Source organism: Dipodomys merriami, unplaced genomic scaffold (assembly GCF_024711535.1).
Source record: "Dipodomys merriami isolate MVZ:Mamm:240054 unplaced genomic scaffold, mDipMer1.0.p SCAF_2, whole genome shotgun sequence".
Classification (NCBI taxonomy): Eukaryota; Metazoa; Chordata; class Mammalia; order Rodentia; family Heteromyidae; genus Dipodomys; species Dipodomys merriami.
This window is the reverse complement of record NW_027203381.1, coordinates 3,636,270-3,649,126: the sequence shown is the minus strand read 5'-3', so window position 1 is coordinate 3,649,126 and position 12,857 is coordinate 3,636,270.

Here is a 12,857-nt window from a genome sequence, read left to right as displayed (position 1 = left end):
TCAAAGCAATCACGTGATCTATACTGCTCCGAGTTTCACTTTAGGGGAGACCAAAATGAAACCACACCTTCTCCCAATACAGCTTCTTCCTTTCTCAACTTCCTTCTCAACAAATTGTCCTGGTATTAATTTAATCCCTCTGACTGTAATCATTTCCACAAGCTGACATTAAAAAAATCAGAGATAAAAGACATGTGAAGGAAAATGTTGTATCATAATAATCTAGATTTATTGCTTGAAAATTCTGCTACTATTTTTCTACTTCTCTGGATTTTGATATTTTCATTTTACTTTTCTCCTCTGAAACTGAAAAGCGAAGTAGAAGGCGAATACATTTAAAGCAATTGAAGTAGAAATAGGAACTATATCTCAGCTAGCAAGCTGATGTATGTTCTCTTTTTCTTAAGAACTTATTTATTCTATGTTTCACTGGGCCATAAGAAATACAACTGCAAATCTTGACTTAAATTGAAATAAAGGTAGGTAAATATTCTAAAATTCAAAACAGGAAAGTGTATTTAATAGTAATTGTCAATAAAAAAAAGTCTTAAGATATAACCAAGTGAATTGGGCACATTCTGGAGAATTAGGCCATGCTCACAGTTGAAATGCAGTCTGGATGTTACAATACACAAGTAAGTTGACTCGAAAGAAATTACAAAATGGAACAGATGTTTAGTGTCATGATAGATGCCAGGTTTTACCTCATAAATCAAACACAGCTCTAAGTGTCTTTGGGGGGGGGACAAAGAACCATTTGATTTACTGTGGAAATGAATGTCATTATGGACATTTTGGAGTGACTCCAGAGAACAATATTTTGATTGTAAGACTACTGTTTTCAACAGTTAAAACTTACTTACACTGCTCTGGTATTGCCTTATATTGACAGTTGAGTATCTTTAATTTTCAATAGAGTGGTTGCCAAAATGTTTTAAGGCTCAATTATGACTCACATCTACTACATTAAATTGTACTTGCAAATGCAGTTTGCAATAGCAATCCAGTATGTCAATAAGCAGACATTTGTGCCCAAGCTGGTTTTGCTTTTAGTGGATTAACCTTTCACACCTGCTTTTGTACATTGTTTTTCGACCTACCATGGTGCACGCGTGTGTGCTGGTGATTTGTTTCTGCAAAATTAACTCCACAGTGGGGAAAACAAGGCACATGCATTACTTGACAGAACAATGTCAGGGTAGTTTAAAAAGTAGGCTCACTGTAATTACTTATAATTCTGTCATTAATTTGCTAAGGACAACGGCGTTTTTAAACCTGTCTTCTGTTTTATCATCTGTTTATTCTTATTTACTCCTTCCTGAGCCATCCTCATATTAAAATGGCTGAAGATGATAATTTACTTCAAGTTAAAACTGCAGGTTGCAATTTCTTGCTATAGTAGGCGTATTTGTTTGGTTGCTCGACCATTTGATTTTTCTAATTTGATGATTGCTAGTTAATATTTACCTAATCCAGTGTTATTGAATCTTTCCGCTCTTCTTTCTGCCATTCTGTCTTTCTTCTTTTCCTCCTTTACTTCTCTCATTTCCATTTCCCTTCCTCCCTTTTAGCCTTACTTTTTTGAATCAAGGTACTGATATATTTATATTTTATTTAGTGAATAATTTGACTCTTCCTTGCTCTTTAAATATTACTGCCTGACCTAAATTTGTCATTTTATTTTGATAAATGTACATTTAATGAACTAAAATATTTAATGTTTATGGCCACAATTCTGTCAGCATTTTTCCTCATGAAATATTGATTTCCTATGGGCCTTAAACATCTTCATAAAAGTATTTAACTTTTATAATATTCCACATAGTAGTCTAATCATGTGTTACATTTGGTCCTCATTGTTAAATTTATCTTGTATATTTACTATATTATTATAAAATCATTCATACGACATCTTATAGGAAATCACATAATAATAATGATGATGATACTAACAATAGAGAAATAATAACAATTGAAAAAGTTTCTGTAGGCTATCTTACTTTAAATTAGCATTAGTGATTTTTGAATCTGGTTCAATATGCAATATAATTAAATACTTCTCACATACATTTTCATAAACACTTGAGTAAGGTATTAGTTTTCAGTTTTGTTGTTGTTGGTACTGGGCTTGTACTCAAGACTTCACATTTTCTAAGTGAATGCTGAGTACCAATTTAGCTCTTTTCATCACGAGGTACTTTGAGATGGAGTCTCTCTCTCTCTCTTTTTCTTTCTCTCTTTTTTTTTGCCAGTTGTGGGGCCTGAAATCTGGGCCTGGGCGCTGTCCCTCAGCTCTTCAGCTCAAGGCTAGCACTACCACATGATCCACAACACCACTTCCAGCTTTTTCTGCTTATGGGGTGCTGAGGAATTGAACCCAGGGCCTCATGCATGCCAGGCAAACACTACCACTGAGCCACCTTCCCAGCCCCTCTCTCTCTTTTTCTCTTTCCTGTGCCTGGGCAGTGACTCTTCTACTGCATGCTTTCTACTGGAGCTGGGATGAAGGCCAGGTATCACCACACCTAGCATTCTACCCATGAGGTGGGGTCTTCAGAACATTTCTCATGGCCTGGCTTTGAACACCAGGCCAAGTCTCTGCTTAGGTCTACACCAGTATGCCCAGATATTGGCTGAGATGGGATCTTGTGAACTACTTGCTTAGATTGGTCATGGACTACAGTCTTGTGTTCTCTGCTTCTCAGTGTCTACGATGAAGGGTGATCACCATTGCTAGCCTGAGTAAAAATTTAATGCTTATCATAAGTTGCTAACTCTTCTATGTCCCAGTGGACATATATTTAATATGAATAATAATACTTCCTATCATGAAAGCATATTCTGAGGATTAAGTAAAATTATGTGTGTGTGTTTGTACCTAGAACCTCATCCAGTATTTTTTAAATACTAACGAAAACATAATGATTAATGTTTTGACATATTTCCTTTTATAGGTGATTATTGGTGAGATCTGCATCATTTCTCATGTATATATTCTTATATCATTAAGAATGTATTTACATTTTATTTCTATATGAATTTGCAATTTCTCCTTTTATTTTACTATGCACTGACTAGATTCGCTAATGTAGATATTGAAAACACAATATTTCATTTTAGTACAGATTTAGCCATCTACTTTTGTACATAGTTGTAGAAATATTTTCTTTCATATACAAAATATAGCTAACATGATGTTTTTGTAATTACTTAACCAGTATTAAATTGTATATAATCTGCACATAAGGCAAAGTTGATTTTGCTGTGGATGCAAAATGCAATAAACATCTCTTTCTCTTTAGCACCTATTAGAGAGAATGAACACACACACACACACAGAAACAGAGTGGCTCAGTTTATTAAAAGCTACTTACAAACAGTAAGTGCTGAGTGCCACAGATTAGATGAGAAAGAACAATGTTTGGCAGCTTCTTCCTCTAATTCATTTTTTTACTTTCTCTACTATTTGGCTATTCTCTTTTTAGGGTATTTCTTACCTTATTTTATTGTAGAGACGCTGTACAGAGGGTTATTGTCACGTGACTAAGGCAATGAGTACATTACTGAGCATTGTTACCCTCTCCTTGTTGTCCACTCTCCCTTCCCGTTCCTCCCCCCCCCCCTCCCCCCCCCCCTGGCCTGAACTTGTCAAGTTCATTTCTGACTTAGTGTCCTGGGGGCATCCTTGTCCCAATGGGTCATCCTATGTCCTTGTTTCAGCATTTTGTTATTCATCTTCCATTTCCCAGATGAGCAAATGTATACACAAGATGCAGGGCACCAAAATCAAGCACAGTGATAACAGGGACTATACCATAAGGGGAAGAACATACAAAGCAAACAAAAAAATCGCATAGTACATTTAAAAACAACAACAACAAAGACAGGCTTCTTGTGTCCATATCTTGGGGTTCATTTCAATAACATCTTATGTATATAATATCATAAGTACATAGCTTTTGAGCTTTTCAGCTCATCTGATAAGATTATCCTATATGTATACTAATTGTTGCAAATACAGGAAACAATGGGACCTAAGTTTCTTTGGGACTGGCTTACTTCAACTAATATGATTTTTTCCAAGTCTTTCCATTACCTAAAAAATGGGGTGGTGTCATTCTTTCTAATGGAAGCATAGAATTCACATTTTCTTGATCCATTCATCTTCTGAGGGGCATCTGGTTTGGTTTCATATCTTAGCTATGGTGAATATTGCTGCAATAAACATAGTTGTTCTGGTAGCTTTAGTATGGAATAGAAACAAAGACCCAGAAATGAGTCCACAGGCCTATAGCCATCTAATCTTTGATAAGGGAGCCAAAAAAATAGAATGGAAGAAAGACAGCCTCTTCAGTAAATAGTGCTGGCAAAATTGGTTAAACACTTGTAGAAAACTAAAATTAGATCCTTATATATCACCCAGAACGAGAATCAACTCCAAATGGATCAAAGACCTTGGAGTCAAAGCAGACACCCTGAAAACATTATGGAATAGGAGAAACTCTAGGGCTCCTTGGCACAGACTGAAATTTTCTTAATAAAGACACAGAAACACAACAAATCAAGCAAAGGTTGGACAAATGGGATTGCATGAAGTTGCAGAACTTCTGCATGGCAAAAGACATAGCTAGCAAGATCAATAGAAAACCAAGAAATTGGGAGAAGATCTTCACTATACTTGGAACTCAAAAATTAAGTCCCCCAACAATAATTCCTCAAAGAAACCACTGCCCGATAAATAAGTGAGCTAAAGACTTAAAGAGAGACTCTCTGAAGAGGAAATAAGAATGGACAATAGACATATGAAGAAATGCTCAACCTCTCTAGCCATAAAAGAAATGCAAATCAAAACAACACTGAGATACGACCTCACCCCAGTTAGAATGGCTATAATCAGGAATTATAATAACAACAGATGCTGGAGGGGATGTGGACAGAATGGAACCGTACTGCATTGTTGGTGGGAGTGTAAAGTTGTTCAGCCACTCTGGAAAGTAGTATGGAGGTTCCTCAAAAGACTCCACATAGAGCTCCCCTATGACCCAGCAATCCCACTTCTGGGCATTTACCCAAATGAAAACATCCTCTAATTCTTTAGGGTTTTTTTCAATAAAGGTTCACTTTACTGAACATAAAACACAAAATGAAATGTTTTGCTATTCGTAATAGAACCCTACTCTGTGAGGAAGAGTAATCAGACTGGTAAAACACGTAGCAGCTGAAGTTGATGCAGGCACGCATATTGTGAAACACGGCTCTGACGACATTGATGTGGCTTTTCCTTCATCAGTTTTGTTCACAGAAGCCAATGGAGTTTACGAGAGGGTGAACAGGGGAGCCAGTGTCCGGGCTGACGTACCATGAGGATTTTACAGAACACCCGTCACACGGTCCTGGTGTTAACCGTAGGGCTGTGAATAGGTGACACTATTAGAATTCACAGTACATAAGCTAACTGGAGAAGCTCCCTGGTAATAGACACAGTTCCATCACGGAATTGTATATGGGAAACAACTTAGAAGGCATTGAATTAACTATGAATTTCCACAAGAGAAGGCATATCCGGCAACATGTCCAAAGAACATATCTTTTCATTATCCCGTGGAAAGCCAAACAGTTCTGATTCATGTCTGTGGACTTCCCTGGGCTAAGTAGTCTCAGCCATTTCCCTCTGAAATGTGAGGCAGTCAACAGAACCATATGCAGGGCACTAATTCCGTTATTCCTGATACAATAAAACTACATATAAAAAATTAAATGATCACTGGACACCCCTCCCTCTTAAAAAAATCTCGCTGGGAAGAATTTTCTGGAAAATAGCATTAGAACCATAAATACTTCAGGACTAAACTTGCAGACATTGGGGGAGGAGGTAATTCTGACCCTGAAGAATCAGCAGCCTCCCCTTCCTCCATGGAGCAGGCTGTGAGGAGCCGCTGGACCGGCCTGGACTCCCAGAGCACTTCTATTCCTCTGGTCCTGGTTCTTATTAACTGCTTTCCTTGTGAGCGCCAAGGTGAGCGTAAATCACAGAAGCAGCTCAATAACTTGGAGAGAAAACAAGCTTTCCTGCAGTATTGATTGCCACTGGAGTGCTATGGAAATTGCGCATGTCCAGCGCTGTCCTGAGCAGCTCTGTGGGGCTGGGGGTGGGGGAGGAGGCTGGGCAAGCAGGTGCTGGTCACTCATTTCATAGGCACTTCTTTTGACAGATTTAGGACACGTTTTGTGATGTTTGCTTAATTTCCTCCATGCCATTTTCCCTCACTGATGTTGAGACTTTCTTTTTTAAATGAAAGTAAGCTGTCACGGAATTCGCAACATTTTAGAATTTCAGATATCAGAGCATTCCCCAATTGCGGAATAATGTTCTCTGTAAAGGTAGGAGGCCCAGGCCTCAACCCAAAGCAGTTCTGGATCTTCTTTTACTTAGACGCATGTATGTCGTTGGCTTCTATCAGTTCTTCAGGCTTGGTTCCTACTTGAAATCACAGTCAATCAACAGGAAGCATCCTAGACAGAGCCATCTTGTCATTAAGAAGCACCCTCACAAGGAAGGAGTCCCAGGAAGTCAGACCAGGGCTTCACAGAGGAGCAAAGAGAAACCCGAGAACAAGCCATGCCCAGATGTGAATTTTTATGACTGCTCGGGTACCCCAGGGAGTGACAAATGAATAAACCCCTGCCTCTCCTGACTGTAAGAGAGACAATGAGTTCCACTGACCTACCAGGATGTCAATCATTCAGAAACTATTGAGCACCAAGCACTAAGATGTATGCATGAATTGGATTAAAGTGTGGAAGCTTCATTTGAGCTTAAAGAGGTAACTGAATTGCGGCTATAGAATAGTAAATGATCTATTACAGATTTTTATAGAACCATGTGTTATTGCTTAACAAAGATCAATTCCCTCATTCTATAAACATGAGCTCCATATTAACTTCCCCTATCTCCTGCTTCAGATAAGTACAAAGTATTTTAGAACACCAGAAATTCATTGTCTTGGAGCCATGGAGGTCACTGGTTTAAAAATTTGTGTCATGAAATCTTGGCAGCAGTGGTTCACCCCATAATCCTAGCTAACTTAGATTTTGGGATAGGACAGGAAAGTCTGTGAGAGTCTTATCTGTTAGTAATGACCAAAATGTTGGACATGGAGATGTGGCTCAAGTGGTAGAGTGCCAGTCTTGAACAAAAATACTAATAACAGTCACCATGCCCTGAATTCATACTAAGGTAATTACACACACACACATACAAACACATACACGCACATACACACAATTATCTTATAGATTAAAACCAAACTTTAAGAGATAAACGTGTTGGTATGGCTCACTTTAGAGTCTGGAATAGAATACCTGCCTTGGCCTCTTCCAACTGCTAATGGCAGCTTCCTGCCCTGGTCTCTTCTCGTATGTCCCAGGCCTTGCTCTGTAATATGATTACAAACCTCTCAATCTCTCCAGAATAAGGAGAAAGCAATGTCTCCACATTTAGCATTGAAGAAGACTCTTTGAAATGTTAAATGGCAGCATATTTCAAGTGGAAAAATAGCAGTTCACTACTCATAAATTCCAAGACGAAACTTTCCACCTCAGAACTTCACTAAAAATTGTACAATTTGAGTATTTAAAATTATTTTAATAGCTAGTGATATTTTATATAATAAGATGGAGATGTATGTTTCTAATTGAGCAATTTGTCCTTTAAATAATCTGAAGCCATAAAATAATCCATTTAGTGTAGAACACTTGGTTTCTCAGGAACAAAGGGGACTGTAAAACATTGAACTCTGACAAATGTCTAAGAAAAAATAGTGAATAAAGATGTCAAAGTTTTCTTGAAATTGATTTCTTGTTTATAGACAAGGGAAGCATGAATTTTGTACTTTCCATTTTCTGTTTTTCCAGGGATGAAATATTTAGTGTTAGCAGTATAAATGTATTCTTAGAGATGTAGAGCTAAAATGGTTGAAATGGTCTAGATCTCAAAAGAATTTAGGGTATGCTTAAAGGGAATACCTTGAAATACCATTCTTCCCTGTCATAAAATAATATTAATATGCAGGTAAAAAAACAATACCATGTGAGCAATAATTGTGACAGGAGAAAATGCACATGGTGTTAAAAAATAAATGAATGTGGCTGATCATTTCCCCTGCCCTATAATTAATACTGAAAATTATATTAATGAACATACTCACTATTTCAAGGTAAATTAAAGTAATGGGGCTGTCCAGGTTTGCTGTGAATGACAAATCAGTGAGAAATTTCCAGCATAAGGACATACATCTCTCACTCACCTGAGCCTCCTCCTGAGATGCAGGTAAGGACACAGAGCCATGTGAAGAGAGTTCTGCTCCACTAGCCCCCAAGAAGGAACAAGACATTCCAGTAGACAGAACAAGGTGCCATCCCTGTGCTCCATCAGTCTGCTGGGTTAAAGGCTTGTAAAAGGAGCCACACATTTTCAGGAAGCCAGGAAGCTTAAAACCCGAAATGTGTGGTTTGGCTTCAGAATAATGGAAATAACTAAAACAGTTTGCCACTAGCAGATTAGGTGGTTCTCTGTTTCAGACAGATACAACAGTGTCTTGCGCGACACAAACGGGAAAACAGGCAGGACTAGAACACGAGGAATTCTCTGTACTGAGAGCAGGGTCAGAATGAAAGCATGATTCTGTGTAGAGGTGGAGTGGTGGAAGTGGATGAAGAGGAGGCACATTTAAACGGTTAGAGGTTTCGCTAATTAATATGAATGGATTAGTACAGTGTCCTGTCTGAACCCTTCAGCATGGCCCTCTGAAATTCTCTCTGTGTTCAGTATCTACCTATGCCACATGTCTAGCTCAACGCTGAATTCCAATTAAATCCTCAAGGAAATTTTTTTCATGAGTATAGAAGAGAGAGGGGAAGAGGATAAACATCCAACTTCTTTAAGAACCTCTCCCCAATGGTGTCTACTTTCACCACACAAGTGTACTATATATATATATATATATATATATTATTCTATACATTATATAATATATATGATATGACTGTGTGTACAACATGGTGAGTCAAACATCCTATGCCTTCAGAAAGAGGTAAGAACTGAAATACACATGACCAGGAAGAAGCCATAGAAAGTTAAGTGGTAAAATCAAGTGACTACAGACAATCATTTGTTTTAAAAAGCAAGTACAATATGCAACAGAAAGCCACAACTTTGGACATGGAAAGGAAGTTGCACTAACAATTTAAAGACTATCCTGGATGGGATGACAATCACAGCACCAAAGAATTCATTGATTTACTTTGCAAAACACATCTGGAGAATGAGCATAGCCTAGATGTCATTCCAGGATATTACAGGAAAGGAGAGCAGGTGCCACTGCCTGCGGTCAGAGTATTTGAGTTCTGGCAGGGGCGGCGGTGTGTGCGGAAGCCAGTGTTAGCGTTACCTGTGCTCTGCATGCACAGGCCTCAGGACAGCAAGAGGAATGAGAATATGAAGCTTGTGAACAATAGGGATTTTAGAGTGTAGGTCCCTTTCCTCAAGTGACATTGGAATAGGAACACAAATAAAGTAGAAAGACGGGCAAGAGACCACGTGCGCCAACCATTTGTGGCAATGCTCCATTTTTGTTTTTAGGAACATTTTAGTCCATTTCACCAACCATCACTAGCACGTGAATAAGTATAAAAATTGTCCCAGACCATTTCTCAATAACTTTAGAAGTACAATGATGGTTATAAAAAGGCAAAATAGTTCTCATTTCATAGTAATATTGTAAATCACCAGAAATACCAAATAGAGTATTTCCTACCTTTTGCAGTAAAAATGACTCATTCTTTTCTGTGCATGTTCGTTATTGGCTTTTATTTCAGAAATTAAATTCCTTCCTGGGATATATAAACTCAAGAAACTTAGAACATTTCAAGGTACGTGTACAAAGACTTTGAAGAATTTCAAATCTGGCAAAGGAAAATTTCAGACCAATAGTTTTTCAACAATTTCATGTTATTTCTCACTAATAAATGGTATTCAATAAGAAAACATGTTTGCATAGACAGAAATAGATGATTCACAAGGTTGGCTTACACATTTCAAACACCCTAACAACTTTCTCTCAAAAGTAAAACAAATTTCAACACATTTATGTGGTGAAGGAAAGAACAAGAACTGTAATCTATAATCTATTTGATAAATTTGTCATTTGTACCAATAAGTTTGTGTTGTATTAATAATGATATACTTTTTTGTTTGAACAAAGTCTGAACATTAGAACAATAGAACCAAGTAAATATACCTTGGAAAAATAGTCACAAAAATTAACAATTGATATAAAATAAATGAATCTCTATATATTTAAAATGATTTACCTTGCTCATATAACTGCAACACCTCTGTACAGTGTCTTACAATAAAAAAATTAAGAAAACCATTTATATTTATTCAATAGTTTCCCTACTTCCTAAAGAACAAAATTACTTAATACTCAGTAAGTTATTAAATATGCCAAGCTGTATGTATATGAGAGAATTTGTTTTAACACTTAGTAAAAACAAATTAATAGGCAGTTTTAAGTAATGGAACTCCACACACATCTGACATGTTCCTAGAAGAAGGAGCAAACAGATGTTTAATGATAACTAATTAAGTTCTTTCATGGTAAGATTGTAATTTTCCTATTTAATCTGAGTAATAAGAAGCTTTTTCAGGAGAGGTGACAGTCCTGGGGCTTGAACTCAGGGCCTGGGTGCTGTCTGGGTGCTAGATTGCAGACCATTGGTGTCTCTGTCTGTATTAATTAATCAAATAATAATATTTTAAAGCAAATGTAACTATGTGCTCTGTATAGGTGCACAAAGCGACAATTTAATAAAAGGAATGTGTATTTTGAACTTACTGCTTATTTTAGAGAAGAAATGCTTTATATAGCAAAGACGGAGGCTTCTTAAAATTGTTGCATGGGAGTTGCTGAAAGACCAAGGTAACTTCTTTGTGTGAATTGTAGTGTGCACTTTTTACTGTAAAACAAATAAGAATTTAAATGTGCAGTCTCGTGTATGCACTGGAAGTAGTGTAGAATTTCCATGCATTGTGAGGGGACTTACTGAGTGACTCAGAGAACAGTTCTGAGATACAACTGTGTATCTTTCTCTGATTTTGAGAAGAAGGTACACTTTTGCCTTTGAATTCTAATGTGCTCCCAGTATAATGACTTGTCATGCAATGTTAGCTCAGAGTTCAAGCCCCGTGACCGACCAAAATAAAAAATCATTCTTATGTATCTTCAGCATTTTGGTTTGTTTTCTTTTAACCATACGTATATTATGATTTTTTGTGTGAAAAGAATTAAATTTAAATTACTCTTATTAATGCACTGAACAGGTGAATGTCACATCTATTTATATAAATTTCATGGTACTGTTCAAAGCACATCCACTCTCAGTTATGATATTTTAGATATATTTTATCTATCAGAAAATTGCATGCAGTTAGGGCTTATAAAACATTTAAATTTAATAGGAACAAGGAAACATACATGGCTTTCTTTTTATATCTTGAAGCAAGTGGCTAGTGGACATGTAGTCTGTTCTTGAGCATTACAGAAATACAGTGACGAACACAGCAGCATGTAGAGAAGTTCCTATTTAATTGTTCAAGAACTTTATTTGAATAAGTCATTTGAATAAGGTTTAAAGACATTACTTTATGAATTATAAAGTGTCAAATTCTGCAAGTAAATTAGATATCTTACACACAGCTGCACACACACATGAATATATAGATACTCAGGGCTCTAGTGGTACTAAATAAGTCTAAGAATATGCAATAAATATGGAAAATTCCAGAGTATTTCTATTTACATAAATTCATGACATGAAATGGTTATATTGTAGCAGTTCATACATACAGCAAATTTATCTCCCATGTTCCTGTTTTTTTCACTTCTACTGTCTCTGCTTTCCTTTTAGTAGATTTTAGTGTGTTTCGTTTCACAATTTTTATGCACATATGTAATTTACGTTAAGCACATTCAACCTTAGCCCTATCTCCTATTCTCATCCCCTCAGCCCCCACTTTGAATATCATATTATTATTATTATTATTTAGGTTTAGGTGATGCATGGATCATGAATGTGATCTTTTTTCTTCTGAGCTTGTTTAACTCATTCATCATCGTGATCTCTACTGCCTTACATTTTCTCGTAGGAAACTCAAAATAAGCTTGCTAAAAGAGATGATAAGAGATTAAGATCCTAGATCAAAGAATGTTATTCATGTTAAGAATGTTTAGCAAATTAAGTTCACTATTCCCTTGCCTAGAGATGAATTTGTGCGGCTACTTTGGTTAAATACACATATACTGTTCAAAAATAAAAGTTAACACAGACACGATGGTTTTCTGCGTGCCAGAGGCTCATACTGGTAATCCTAGCTACTCAGGAAGCTGTGATATCAGGGTCAAGGTTCCAATCTGTGAGGCAGGGAAGTCTGGGAGACTCCTGCCTCAGATTGTCCAGCAAAATGCAGGCAGTGGAACTGTGGCTGGAATAGAAGAGTGACGGCCTTGAGTAAGATGACAAGAAACAGAGCCTATGCTCTGAATTCAAGGCCCGGTATCGGAACAAAGCAACAAGATTCCTCAGATGGATAAAATAAACATATATGCAAAACAAGCAAAAGCAAACACATATTTAATTGTCTGGGTCTTCTTAGGGAATTAGGAATAAAGTTATCTACCTAGGGTTCAGGGTGAAGAAGAGACCTGTTCCTTGAGATTTAGCAAGCATAGCCGATTTAAAAATAACCCAACAGGACAAATTTAGACCCAGTACCAATACACAAGACATGTAAATGG